Consider the following 13,534-nt stretch of genomic DNA (forward strand, 5'->3'; position numbering starts at 1 on the left):
AGTGTCAAGCGACGAATCCTTGACTTGTACTACCCTGTCTCCCTGCAACCGAAGCCGCTAGGAGACACATCCTATCACAACAGTGTTATAATGGGGTAGTTATTTAAATGCTGCCCACCTCAGCATTTTTTGGCACCAGGCCTGGAAAGTGGGAACCCTGCAGGCTCCCCTAAAGGAGGGGCACTCCTGCAATTTTAAAAATTGCCTGAGTAACCCCGTCGGCATTCCCCGGTCGGGGCGCCTCAGGCAGCAAGCAATAAACTTGCCCCACCGGAAAGCCCGGTGGCAAGGCCTGGGAGGGTGGACCTCCTAGGTATTACCCAGGCGGTGTACCTCAGTCCAACAGGTGCTGGGCCGGTTCCTGGCCCCTCACCTGTTGGGCTGAGTGTCAAGTGACGAATCCTTGACTTGTACTACCCTGTCTCCCTGCAGCCGAAGCCGCTAGGAGACACATCCCATCATAAAAGGTATATAATGGGGTATGATCCCGCGCAGTCGGGAGATTCTATTTATAAACGATGCTGCTAGGAACTGACGAACCAAATTAATTCATGTTCTGCTACCAACCAATCAGAAACCAGAATTTCTCCATAAAAATTAAACCTTTTCTGTAGCAACTTCGTATGTGTTTTCTTCGTGTAAACACGGGAAGAATCTTTTGCTTTGTGGCTTCCAACTCGAGAACTGCCTACTAAGAACCAGTCACCTCCAGGACTTGTGTAGAACAACTGACCATCGGAAACTGTCTGTCTACTGAGAACCACTTACCTCCAGGACTTGTATAGAACATCTAACCATCGGAAAATGGCTTACAATTCTAGATTTTTATAATAAAAAGTGGTAACAAAATAAATAAATAAATAAACAAATAAAAAATAAAAGTCGCGTCGCAGTTTTGTAAAGTAATAAACGTTTACACACGCGTTAACACGGAGACACTTGGAATCCAACACGTTGTAGCAGAGTGCGTCGCAAGGAACATAGGACAAGTAATAACTCGACTCACTTTTGTCCCGTTGTAACAACGACATTTATTTCCGGGTAGTTTCCCGAATAAAACGTGATCCTGAACGCGATCGTCTCTCTAACGTGATCCTGATCCTCGGTCTGCGCACACGTTTGTACTGACCAAAGATTTAGGCCACATAAGCAAAATTAATACTACCATTCCCTTTTGCATTATATTAAACCTTCCTTTCCCTACAGTGAAAAAGAGACAATTCTGATTCTTTGGCCTTCCTCTCGCCGGGTGGTCCTGCTTGCTGACTCGTCCCCCACCGTCTGCTATTGTCCAGAGAGACGAGGGTAGGTGTGGGTGTCCTTTTTAACTACTACAGTCAGAGAGTTCATGCGACTAAGTCCAGTACGCACGCGTTTATAAAAACTGCTACATAATGTATCTTACCAATGCTTCGCAGTGTTTAACTTAAAAATAAAATAATCATTCAAGTTAGTATTTGTGTTGTGTCTTATTCATATGAGATAACAGCAATTATTTACAATGGTGACCCCGCCTAAAGAACACTGCACCTCATCAAAAGAACTTTACACTAAGAAATGAACAACGTAAACTGGACTCGTACCGAAAAGAAATGAAACACACTTTGGAATCTTCAGGAAAATACAAGTGATTACTCATTTTCGTCGCAAACGTTTCAAAGAAAACCTTCGACGTAAGTACAACAATACTATATTTCCCCCCCCTCCTTCTTAGTCAACACACACACACACACACAAAAAAAATAGAAAAGATACACATATATATATATATATATATATATATATATATATAAAAAAGAAAGGAAGAAAATGGAAGAATCCAGTGTGCAACAAATAAACATAAAAACTCCTGAATTTATGGAAACGGCAGTAAATGGCTGGTTTTCCATTCTGGAAGCCCAATTCCACCTACGCAACATAACAGCTTCAACAACCAACTTTTACGCTGTCATATCATCACTGCATGCAGAAGTGGTAGCTAAAATACCGATAAATATTTTAGAAGGCAGGAAATATGAGGAACTAAAATGCTCCTTAATTGAGTCCCACCAAAGGACCAAGCCGGAATTGCTCGACAAACTAATGTCAACTAACACTATAACTGGCCGCCCTTCCGCTTATCTTCAAGAGATGCTGTCTATTGCAAAAAGAATAGGTATTGGCGAAGAGATTGTTCTTCATAAATTTTTACAAGCCTTACCCGCAACAATTTCCCTGGTGATTGCCTCACAGAAAGAATTAAACCCATCTCAACTAGGAAAACTAGCGGACGAACTAATGCCCTTGTTAAATAATATAAATGCAACAGCGTTTACCGCTCAGCAATCTCAACATATTGACAAAAACAAGAGCAACGTTCGGATACCGATAGGTGTTAAACCATTTTTCCCCGAACAAAGGACAAGGATATGTAGAGCACATATTTACTTCGCGGAACAAGCCAGAACCTGCAAACCCTGGTGCAAATGGCCAGGGAAGCGAAACATAAAAATGTTACCAAGCTCACGCCCACCCACACCCACACCAAGTGACTCGGAAAACTAGTTGCGCGAGCCATGTCCGTCCCCTTGAGTTCGCAACTACTACAAGTCAAAGCAAGACTAGGGACAAAAACATTAAACTTTATTGTAGATACAGGCGCAAGTATCTCGATAATACCAGCAGCCATGATAAACGGTGTCACATTACACCCAACACCAGTATCGCTAACCACTGCCAACGGTGAGAAAATAGAATGCCACGGCCAAGCTAACCTCGAAATTGGGATACCAAGTTTGAGAAGATCATTTTCCTGGACATTTGTTATCGCAAACGTCACCAATCCCCTCCTCGGACTTGATTTTTTAAATAAATTTGGCCTTACAGTGGACTGCAAAGATAGAACAATTTACGACCCAGTTACTACCACCAAAAAAAAGTTACTGTTAAATTCTGCAGCACCAGTAAATGTGGTCATAAATGAAATAGAACTGCCGGTATTCATAAGAAAAAACCTGGATAAACACCCAGAAATTATTTCTCCGCACACCAACAAAAACAGTGAGTACTGTGGTGTTTATCACAGAATCAACACAGGCAGCCACTCCCCAGTCTTCGCTAAATCCAGACAACTATCCGCTGAAAAGCTGACGGCGACGAAAGAGGAATTCAAACGTTTGACAAACGAAGGTGTAATAACCCCTTCAGACAGCGAGTGGTCAAGCCCACTACATCTGGTACCCAAACAAAGTGGAGGCTATCGTTGTTGTGGAGACTACCGCGCCTTAAACAGCATCACTAAAAGTGATAGATACCCCATCCCCAATATAAACTCCTTTACGGCTAAACTCGCTGATAAACAGCGATTTTCGAAAATCGATTTGATTTCGGCATATCATCAAATTAAGATGCACCCCGATGATATTCCAAAAACTGCCATAATCTCGCCGATGGGACTCTATCAATATGAATACATGCCGTTTGGACTAAAAAACGCAGCGGCTACATTTCAAAGATTTATGGACAAAATTTTCCGAGATATCGACTGTGTTTTCATTTATATAGACGACATATTGATCTTCAGTGAAAACGAACAATCCCACAAACAAGATATCGACACAGTTTTTCAAATCTTAGAAAACAACAGCCTAAAAATATCTCTTTCCAAATCCATCTTCAATGTGACATCTCTTGACTTCCTAGGATTTAGAATCAATTCAAAAGGAATTACACCAACTGCAAATAAAATTAAAGAAATAGAATCTTTTCCGTGCCCTAAAGATGCAAAAAGCCTACGCAGATTTCTGGGTATGGTAGGATTTTATAGGAAATTAATACCAGGATTTGCGAAATTAGTCTTACCCCTATCTGAGAGAATGAGACTAACACCGAAAGGTTTAATCACCTTAAATACATCGGAAAAAGAAGCCTTCTCTACCATGACAAAAATACTTGGTAACCTAACAGAATTACCCCACCCTCAACCAACTTGTACCCAATATCAACTAGTAATGGACAGCAGCAAAGATGCAGTAGGTGCTGCCTTACATCAAGTCATCGATGGAACCCCAGTACCAATAGGGTTTTTCTCAAAAAAACTCACAGCAACACAGACGAGATATTCCACTTTCGACCGTGAACTTTTAGCAGCATATTTGGCCGTATTACACTTTCGCCACATAATAGAAAGTCGCGAAGTATTGCTTTTGACAGACCATAAACCAATATGCGGTGCATTTCACAGTCTAAAACCTGCAAAATCAGATAGGCAACAAAGACAACTAGCCATCATCACAGAATTAATTTCAGATATTGCCCATGTGAAGGGTGACCAAAATATAGTTGCAGATTGTTTATCTCGCCCAACATTTGCTGTACAAATAGATATGTACGACCTCCCTGCACTCGCAGATGCACAGAAAAGAGACACCGAAATACAGTCCTATCCAGACTTAAAGAAATTCACATTATATGGAAAAGATCAATTTGTGTTATGTGATACATCAACGTCATACCCTAGACCTTTTGTACCATATACACTACGGAAATCTATCTTCGACAGCTTACATTCAGTATCACATCCTGGAATAAAATCATCTATCAAAATGATTAAGGCTAGATTTTACTGGCCACATATGGATAAAACAATTAAAGAATTATGTGCATCATGCACATCTTGTCAACAAGCAAAAATATACAGACATACTAAATCACCAATTCAAACGTTGGAAATACCATCATCAAGATTCCAGACCGTACACATTGATATAGTTGGACCATTACCCCCAGCAAAACGTGCCAACAATCCTTATACAAGCCCATGTCGGTATGTTTTAACATGTATAGATCGAACCAGTCGATGGATAGAAGCACAACCTATAGCAGATATTACAGCACAAACTGTAGCAGAAGCTTTTGTTGACACATGGATTACTCGCTTTGGTGTTCCACTGCATGTCATAACTGACAGAGGCACACAATTTGAAAGCGAACTATTCCTTGAATTGTCAAAAATTATTGGATTCTATAGATTACGAACGACTTCTTATCATCCGCAATGCAACGGACTTATAGAAAGAGCACATAGAACTATTAAAGCAGCTATAATGGCCCGAAAAGAATCTTGGATTTCAGCTCTACCAATAGTCCTCTTAGGAATTCGAAGTATGCCCAACGACTCTAATTTTTCCCCATTTTATGCGGTCACAGGTACACAAATGTTATTACCACAACTAATGATTGGTACAGAAAATACAGAAATAATTACACAAAATTTTACAAGAGAACTACACAAAACTATGGAAAAATTTGATCTGACAGACTTTTCAAACAGAGATAAATCAACAAAGAAAACGTACGTACCAAATCAACTTCAAACCTGTGATAAAGTTTGGATTAGGATAGACCGCGTTCGAAAACCATTAGAAGCACCCTATTCAGGTCCTTACATTGTACTCGAACGAACACCGAAATATTTCCTAATAGAAACGAACCCAAACACGCATACACAAGTTTCAATAGACCGTTTGAAACCTTACATTGAAAACAAGCAAAAATGTACGCAAAATACAACTATCAACAAAAATAAAAACAACGACATTTTACTCCCCGAAAAAGTGCAGGAACATGAGATAAAAACAAGAACTTCAAGTAGGTGAGTTACATGGAAAAAAGATACTGAATACATTTATTATTAAAAATTTCTTTTTAAAATAAATAAATAAAAAAAAATAAAAATATACATATATACATATATATATATACATATATATATATATATATATATATATATATATATATATATATATGAGCACTCCGTCTACTGGCAGAGTACCTCTCTGTACTGACCAAAGATTTAGGCCACAAAAGCAAAATTAATACTACCATTCCCTTTTGCATTATATTAAACCTTCCTTTCCCTACAGTGAAAAAGAGACAATTCTGATTCTTTGGCCTTCCTCTCGCCGGGTGGTCCTGCTTGCTGACTCGTCCCCCACCGTCTGCTATCGTCCAGAGAGACGAGGGTAGGTGTGGGTGTCCTTTTTAACTACTACAGTCAGAGAGTTCATGCGACTAAGTCCAGTACGCACGCGTTTATAAAAACTGCTACATAATGTATCTTACCAATGCTTCGCAGTGTTTAACTTAAAAATAAAATAATCATTCAAGTTAGTATTTGTGTTGTGTCTTATTCATATGAGATAACAGCAATTATTTACACGTTCTTCATTTTTATATTTTTTTCTTTTCTTCCTCGTCGTGACGTCACTTCGCACACGGCTCGGCATTTTCATACAGCCGCCATACGCGCGTTCGCGCTTTGTTTGAGTTTATTACAACAAAAAAAAGTAATCGCAACTTTCTTTTCTTTTGTAATGTTTTCATTCTTTGTTTTTTTTGGGTTTTTTTTTTGGTTTTTTTAAGGTTAACATTTTTTTTCTTTTTAAATAATCGCATTTTTCTTTGGTTGCGATTCCTTGAAGTTGCATTAATTTAAGCATACTAAATTAGCGTAAGAAAAAAAATGAACGAATTTCTTAGTAAAATGAAGTTACCCCCCCCTCATATCAATAACGAAAAGCACTCAAAATCATCTCGCCTCTCTTTTTCTCTTGTAAAGTTTTGATAAAAAAATACACTCGAGTTATTTTATTTACTTCCTCTCCATGAGATTAAACACAAAATTATGTGTAAGTTTGATGTAAGTGTTTCTGTGGAATAAACTAGATTCGAACTTGGCACATCCAGGTTTTCAGTCTAGACACCGTAACACCAACTCAAATTCACTCGAGTTATCGCCTTCACATTTGCAACATCAACTTAAATAGCGCTGAATCATTTCCTTTTTTAAATGAAACAAAGAAAAAGCTTTCTAATAATTAAAACAAACAAACAAACAAACGAACGAACGAACAAAACAGTAAGCTATCATTCATTATCGACAGCTTGACTGTTCGATATATCTTGTTTGCACCGAAATGTATGACGTCGTACTTGATCGCAACGGCTTTCTCTTTATGAAAGCCACGACACAAACCATTTCTTCCTCGTAAAATTTCGGTACTGGTCACTGCAGAGAAAGTCTCAATTTGTGTCGAATAACACATTGTTTTTTTTCTTTTTAATTTTTTTTTATATAAAGGAAGCACCACTTATCAAGGCCCGGAGGCCACTCGAGGATAAGAGTTAATGAGTGTATAGTAGTCAGTGGGAAACTGTCGTAGTAATTGTTAGTAGTGGAAATTTGGTAAATTGGATTGCTTAAAGCGATGTCTCATCAAGAATTTGTTTATGTTGGACTTGAAGACGACCATATTGCAGTGACATGGAAAGCAGTAAAACAGGACAGAGTTCCACAAGCATGCAGATCTAAGAAAGAAACTCTGTTCATGGAATCTACGTTTAGGTTTAGGCAAAGATAAAAGAGGGGGGGAATTATTGATAGTTGTTTCAGCTAAACGTGTGTTTTTCGTGAAAGTTTGAGGGGGACGATAGATTGGAGCTCAGGCGCGTACTCTTATCATTTTGTTTTAGCTGAAGATATGGCTTCCCAGTGGGTGTTAGACACTCACCCGCTATCACATAATACAAGCAAAGCAATCTTTATAGATTCTAACCGCTTCCTGAAGCGCAATTGTTTGTATCGCTCTTGCACTTGGTTCACCGGGTATACTAGTTAGATAGTTTTTATTCCGCTCGGATAAATCGGAGAGAATGGCAAATTGCATTGTTATGATGACCGGATTTATGCAATTATGATCTAAAAATCTCATCTCTCTGTTGCAGATATTAACGGTATAAGACTAAGAAAGCAACCCCTGTCATGGATGTGCGCCAGAAGCAGAAATGCGTCATTGAATTCCTAGCAAAAGTGTATTGATAATGGTGGTGACTATGTAGAAAAATAAATTCTAAAGAACAAGAGGTCGCCCCATTTAATGGTACCACTCATGTCTCGGTAGCTCTTCAACGTTTTGAGTTAAAAAATAGGAGGCTTAACTTTTTGAACAACTCTCGTATGACAAAACGAGCTTCCGACGCCCATGCACAGCTATCGTTCATCACTGGCAAACGTGCATTGAGAATGATGGTGACTATCCAGGAAAATAAATTCTGGAGCAGAAAATAGTAGGAGCTCGTTTTAATAGTACCACTTCCGTCTTCGTAGCCCATCAACTTTTTGAGTGAAAAAGAAAAATGGGAGATTTTTACTTTTGGGACTATCCTCGTATTTTCATACGGGTGGGAAATTAGTGTAATGTTGTACTTTTAAAAGCTTAGATACTCACGGGGGAGACCATGCGAAGCTTGCAAACATTCCTAACGAATATAGGGCTGTGAATCTGACAGCATTGGAACACGGCGCAGTCGGTTCGTTAGTCTGCGCCGTGTTCATTTCATTACCATGCATTACAATCATATAAAAATAATCCAGCAATCTCGACCTTCTCATTTCAAAGAGCTGAATTATTTGTGGATTTTATTTGCAAGAATTCACAAGACTATCTTTAGTCTCACTGCATTTGCCGGTTTCATTTTATCAGTCGTATCAAATGTCAGATATTATCAAGAATTATATATATATATATATATATATATATATATATATATATATATATATATTATATATATATGTACACACACACACACACACACACACATATATATGTGTGTGTGTGTGTACATATATATATATATATATATATACATATTATCAAGAATTATATATATATATATATATATACATATATATATATATACATATATATATATATATGTACACACACACACACACCACACACACATATATATGTGTGTATGTGTGTGCGTGTATATATATATATATATACTACATACGCACGCACACACACACACACACACACACACACACACACACACACACACACACACACATATATATAATATATATATATACATATACATACAGGGTAACCCATAAAAAACGGGCCCCAGCTCTAATTAGGCCCCTTCTCTTACTGTTTTGTCCGAATGAAATGAAACTTTGGTCATAACTAGTTTACTATATTCAAAACGTCACATAAAAACACTCGGGTCTTTGGCCTTTTTTCTTCTTTTTTTCTCCGTTCTACAGCATATGTTTTAGATGCCCTCTTTTGTTTTTTTGGGGGGGTCACCCTATATATATATATATATATATATATATATATATATATATATATATATGTATATATATATATATATATAAACAATAAACTGCCATAACATTCTTCTAGATTCTCTTATTACCATTAAATTTCGTGTCTTGCTAATTTTATCCACTACACATTTATAGAGGTTTAGATTTCCTCTATGTCTTCTGGCTCATTCAAGTGCAATTGTAATTATACTGGTGCTCGAGAGAGTGCGTATCTGCGCCAAAATACGAGCAGTGTTTTGCAATATTGTACGGAATGCAAGTACAGATGTGACAAAAGAATGTGTTACACTGGCCGATAACGATCACTGATTCCCCAACGTTGTTTCCATAGTCTTTTCCTTCTTCTTTCGGACGGTGGGCGGGATTGGAGGCAACCGAGCTCACAAGTATAAAAATTAAATAAATAAAACAATAAAATGAATACTCCGAGACATTCTGAAAATATCAGTTGCACTCTGAATGCATGTGTGACACCATCGACCCTCTACTCGCTAAGGTCCACATCTATATCCTGTGGAGGCTGCGTTCATCTGTTGATGTCAGTTCATCTCGATCTTCTAAAGGTCTCGATCTGGTCCAAGTCACGACCTGTTCTCAACTGTGTCAAACTCACAACTGTCCTCTACCGTCGCAAACCCAAGATAATCTGCAAACTGCCGCAAACTATCGCAACATTTATAGCCATATCTAAAATTGCTCAAAAACTAACTCTAAATGTATTTACCTTTTATGTGCGTCACACCTTGATTAACCATCTTATTCACCTTATTTTTTTTGTACTTCCAATCTATTGTTCTGCTGTTCCTCTGTTTTTTTTATTTATTTTTTTATTTTTATATATATTTTTCATCTTTTTTTTTCTTACATCCTAACACTCGGTGGAGAGAAACGCCGATAGTATAACAGAAAAACGCCTCTAGGTGGTGCTTGACTTTCTCTCACTTTTTTGCCATAGATTTCTCTTGCACAATCCATTAGTATGTGATTGGCAGTCTCATCATCGACTCCGTACTTCCTGCAAATTACGTTAGCTGCTCAGTTACATTTTTAAGAGCCAGTATTTGAGCTCTGGGCGGTGCACTGATCGGAGTCGGCCAAGAGTAACTTGCTATTTCTGATTAATGGCCGCTTCTAGTTTGACTTCCTTTGACGTTTTTGGCATAGATTTATCCTACTCTGTTGTGTTAAGATGGTTGTCCTTGGATTGGTCGTCGGATGGTTGCTTGCGCTTAAGTGTAATATCAGATCGTATCAGTCTGATTTTGTTTAGGTCGCACCTTTGCTTTTCTTTCGTCAGTTGCTTCATCCCCTTAGATCCCACAACAGGAGGGTACCAGTTTAAAGTAATACAACAATCGCGTTAGAATATAATCTCACACAGTTGTTCTATCTTTGTTGCCAACCAGTTGTGAAATGTAAAGATTTCCTAAGTTGAGTGGTCCTGGATAGGACCTTAAACTATATCCAGTCGTGAGCCCCCAGCTTGCGGGCTTTGGGGAGTGTGGAGCCACCCTTTAATTGCCATTGCTCCCAGGTCCACTCTGACCCGGAGTGGTAGTACCTGTTAGGGTCCCAACTATGGATTAAATAGAAACCGACTTGAAAACAACAAATATATTCTATTAAAAAAATATTCTTCAAAATATCTGGATTCGGCACTAAATAACCTGAAAAGGGTTGATATGCCGTAAGATAAAAACAACCAACCAACCAACCTAAGTTGAGTGTGAAATTTTAACGTTTAAGAAAATTCCCACATAGTCGTTTTCGTGAACGTTCATTGTGCACATAAACGTGATTAAGGAACTAAATAAAATAAATTCTTTTTATACTTACGTTGTGCAGTGTTTCTTTTCTTTTTCTTTTTTTTGGTCCCCCAACAAAAGGAGGGAGGACCTGTATATTCACCCTTGTCCGTTCGTCCGTTCGTCTGTCGGCACTTTTCTCAATAACTACGCCTTGGAATTTTTTGAAATTTTGCAGAAACATTAAACATGGTATCAATAAAAAAGTAACAGAACGGATTTTCCGGGAAAACTCCGTTGCCCCATTAGCGGTGCCTTTCGGGTTAAAATGGCTGAAATTGACATTTTTATGCTTATTAAAAAATTGATGCCTTGAATTTTTGTAAAACTCTCTGAAAAGTTGTGACTAACTGATTTCTATATAATTTTGTTTGTCTATATTTCGTGATAACTCTTGGGTGTGCTCCAGGGCTTTTTTAGGGCGAATAGAAACACTCCATTTTTGGAACTATTTTACCATATTTGTCCCAAAATTATCTGTGTATGTCTATGTAGCAGTTTTGCAATACGATTATATATATATATATATATATATATATATATATATATATATATATATATATATATATATATATATATATATATATATATATATGTAATTCCCTAAGAGTCTGGCAGTGCTTTTTCAAGGGACGGTTGAAATTAATACGCCTTGTAAATTGATTATGTTATGTCAGCGGGTTGAACCGGCTTCCCTGAAAGCGGAAATTTCTAGGAACATTGAATTCACAAGTGGTCCTGAGTCGCATGTATATCCTGGTCAGAGGAAATAACGACGTAAGATTTTTGTAGTTCTTGCAGGGAGGTGTTGACGCCCTCCTACAACCACCGCCTGACATTCCCAAAGGGTGACCAATTTAGTACTGACCAGGCTCAATGTTGCTTAACTTCGGTGACCTAGCGGGAACCGATGTGTCAACATGATTATGTCGTATGTAATTTGATTGGTCATCATATGACCAAACCACCTCCCGCAGTCGACAAACAGACGAAAATGCTGCGCCAAACTTGAACTTGACAGATCATTGACTCGATCACCAGACGGATGGAATCTCTCGCAGTCAGGCATGGAGGCGCGTAAAACGACACGCATTGCTGGGGTTTCTCAGTTGGGAATCCCCACTTCAATAAATAGATAAATAAATAAATACAAATAAAATAATAATGGAAGCACTCTTTTTCATCGAACCTGTTTCCGTAGGGAGATCGCTATATAGCAGCGCCACCGTTCGCATTACGCCACATCGCCTAACATTAACTCGGAAAATCAACAGCTGTAGCGCAGACGATGCGCATGCAAGTATATCAATATCCTGCTTGAACAGGTTCGGCTGATGACTCACTCTTTTCTTTTTTTTTTTCTTTGTTCTTTTTTTTTTTAATTTATTTTTTTAATCTTTTGACTCAATTTCTATAGCGATTCACGGATACAAAAAGCCTGACTCAAAATGACTTGTTTAACGTTTTTAACTGTGATGACTTGTTAAACGACCGTATAAATATGCGTTTTATTCACTCATCTCTAGAGATATTCACCCAGCGTTGCAGATCATAAATTTCAACAGTCTACGTCATTGTTAGAGTGGCCTGTTCTCTGGTAGCTGATGTGTGGTCCTGAGCGGTCCATCCTCCCAGGTTTTGCCGTCTCACTCTTTGAGAAGGGGTTAGTTTATTTTAATCGCCTGGGACTCCTCTACAAGTGAATGCCAATGAGACTGCTCAATTATGTTCTTTGTAGGACAGAGTGCTCTTCCTCTACGGTGCTGCTTTTTTTTTTTTTTTTTTTTTTCTTCTTTTCAAATTCCACTTTCCCGACTTTGTATCACATCTTTTTGCCGGGTGGGGCCCGGGGGAAATAAACATTCAGATATATTGTTGGTTAGAAATGATTTAAAATATAGTCATACTCTCTCTCTCTCTCTCTCTCTCTCTGAAGAAAATGTTAAAAATAACATTTGAACATATACTAAATAAACTTTTTAAATCTGTTAGCGCGGTGGTGTTTTCTTTAAAAACATAAACTATTTGTTCACAATACGTTTCATAAAGTGGAATCTTAAAGAGATATAAATCATACCAGTTATTATGGGTGCCACAGGGTTTATGAAGAAGAACCTGAAGTCCTACCTAACTGATATTCCTGGTGCACCAAGTGCAAAAGAGATCCAGACAATTGCACTTAATGAACAACGAGGATACTCAAAAGAGCTCTCGGTTGGTTTCGATAAAAAAGCAGGGCAATGTTGGCAGCTGGTTTGGCTTCCCCATACCCAACGTTATAATCTTCAAAGGAAGAAAATTAAAAAAATAACAAAAAAAACAAAACAAAAACAAAAAACAAACACTGTAAAACGGCAAACAGATTTTTAGGGGGTTTGCTCGTTGGCGCCTCTAATAAATTAACTGTCGAACACAAAAGCATGGAAAAAATAACAAAATACTTTTTAAAACAACACAATGAAAGGATTGGGTTTGTATTACCATACACATGAATTCGAAAGAGTTGTCAAAAGACAAATATATAACAAATAAATGTTATCAAAGGCAAGATAAGTTATTTTTTCTACCTAAC

Source organism: Euprymna scolopes, chromosome 29, assembly GCF_053919585.1.
Source record: "Euprymna scolopes isolate OS-2025 chromosome 29, ASM5391958v1, whole genome shotgun sequence".
NCBI lineage: Eukaryota > Metazoa > Mollusca > Cephalopoda > Sepiida > Sepiolidae > Euprymna > Euprymna scolopes.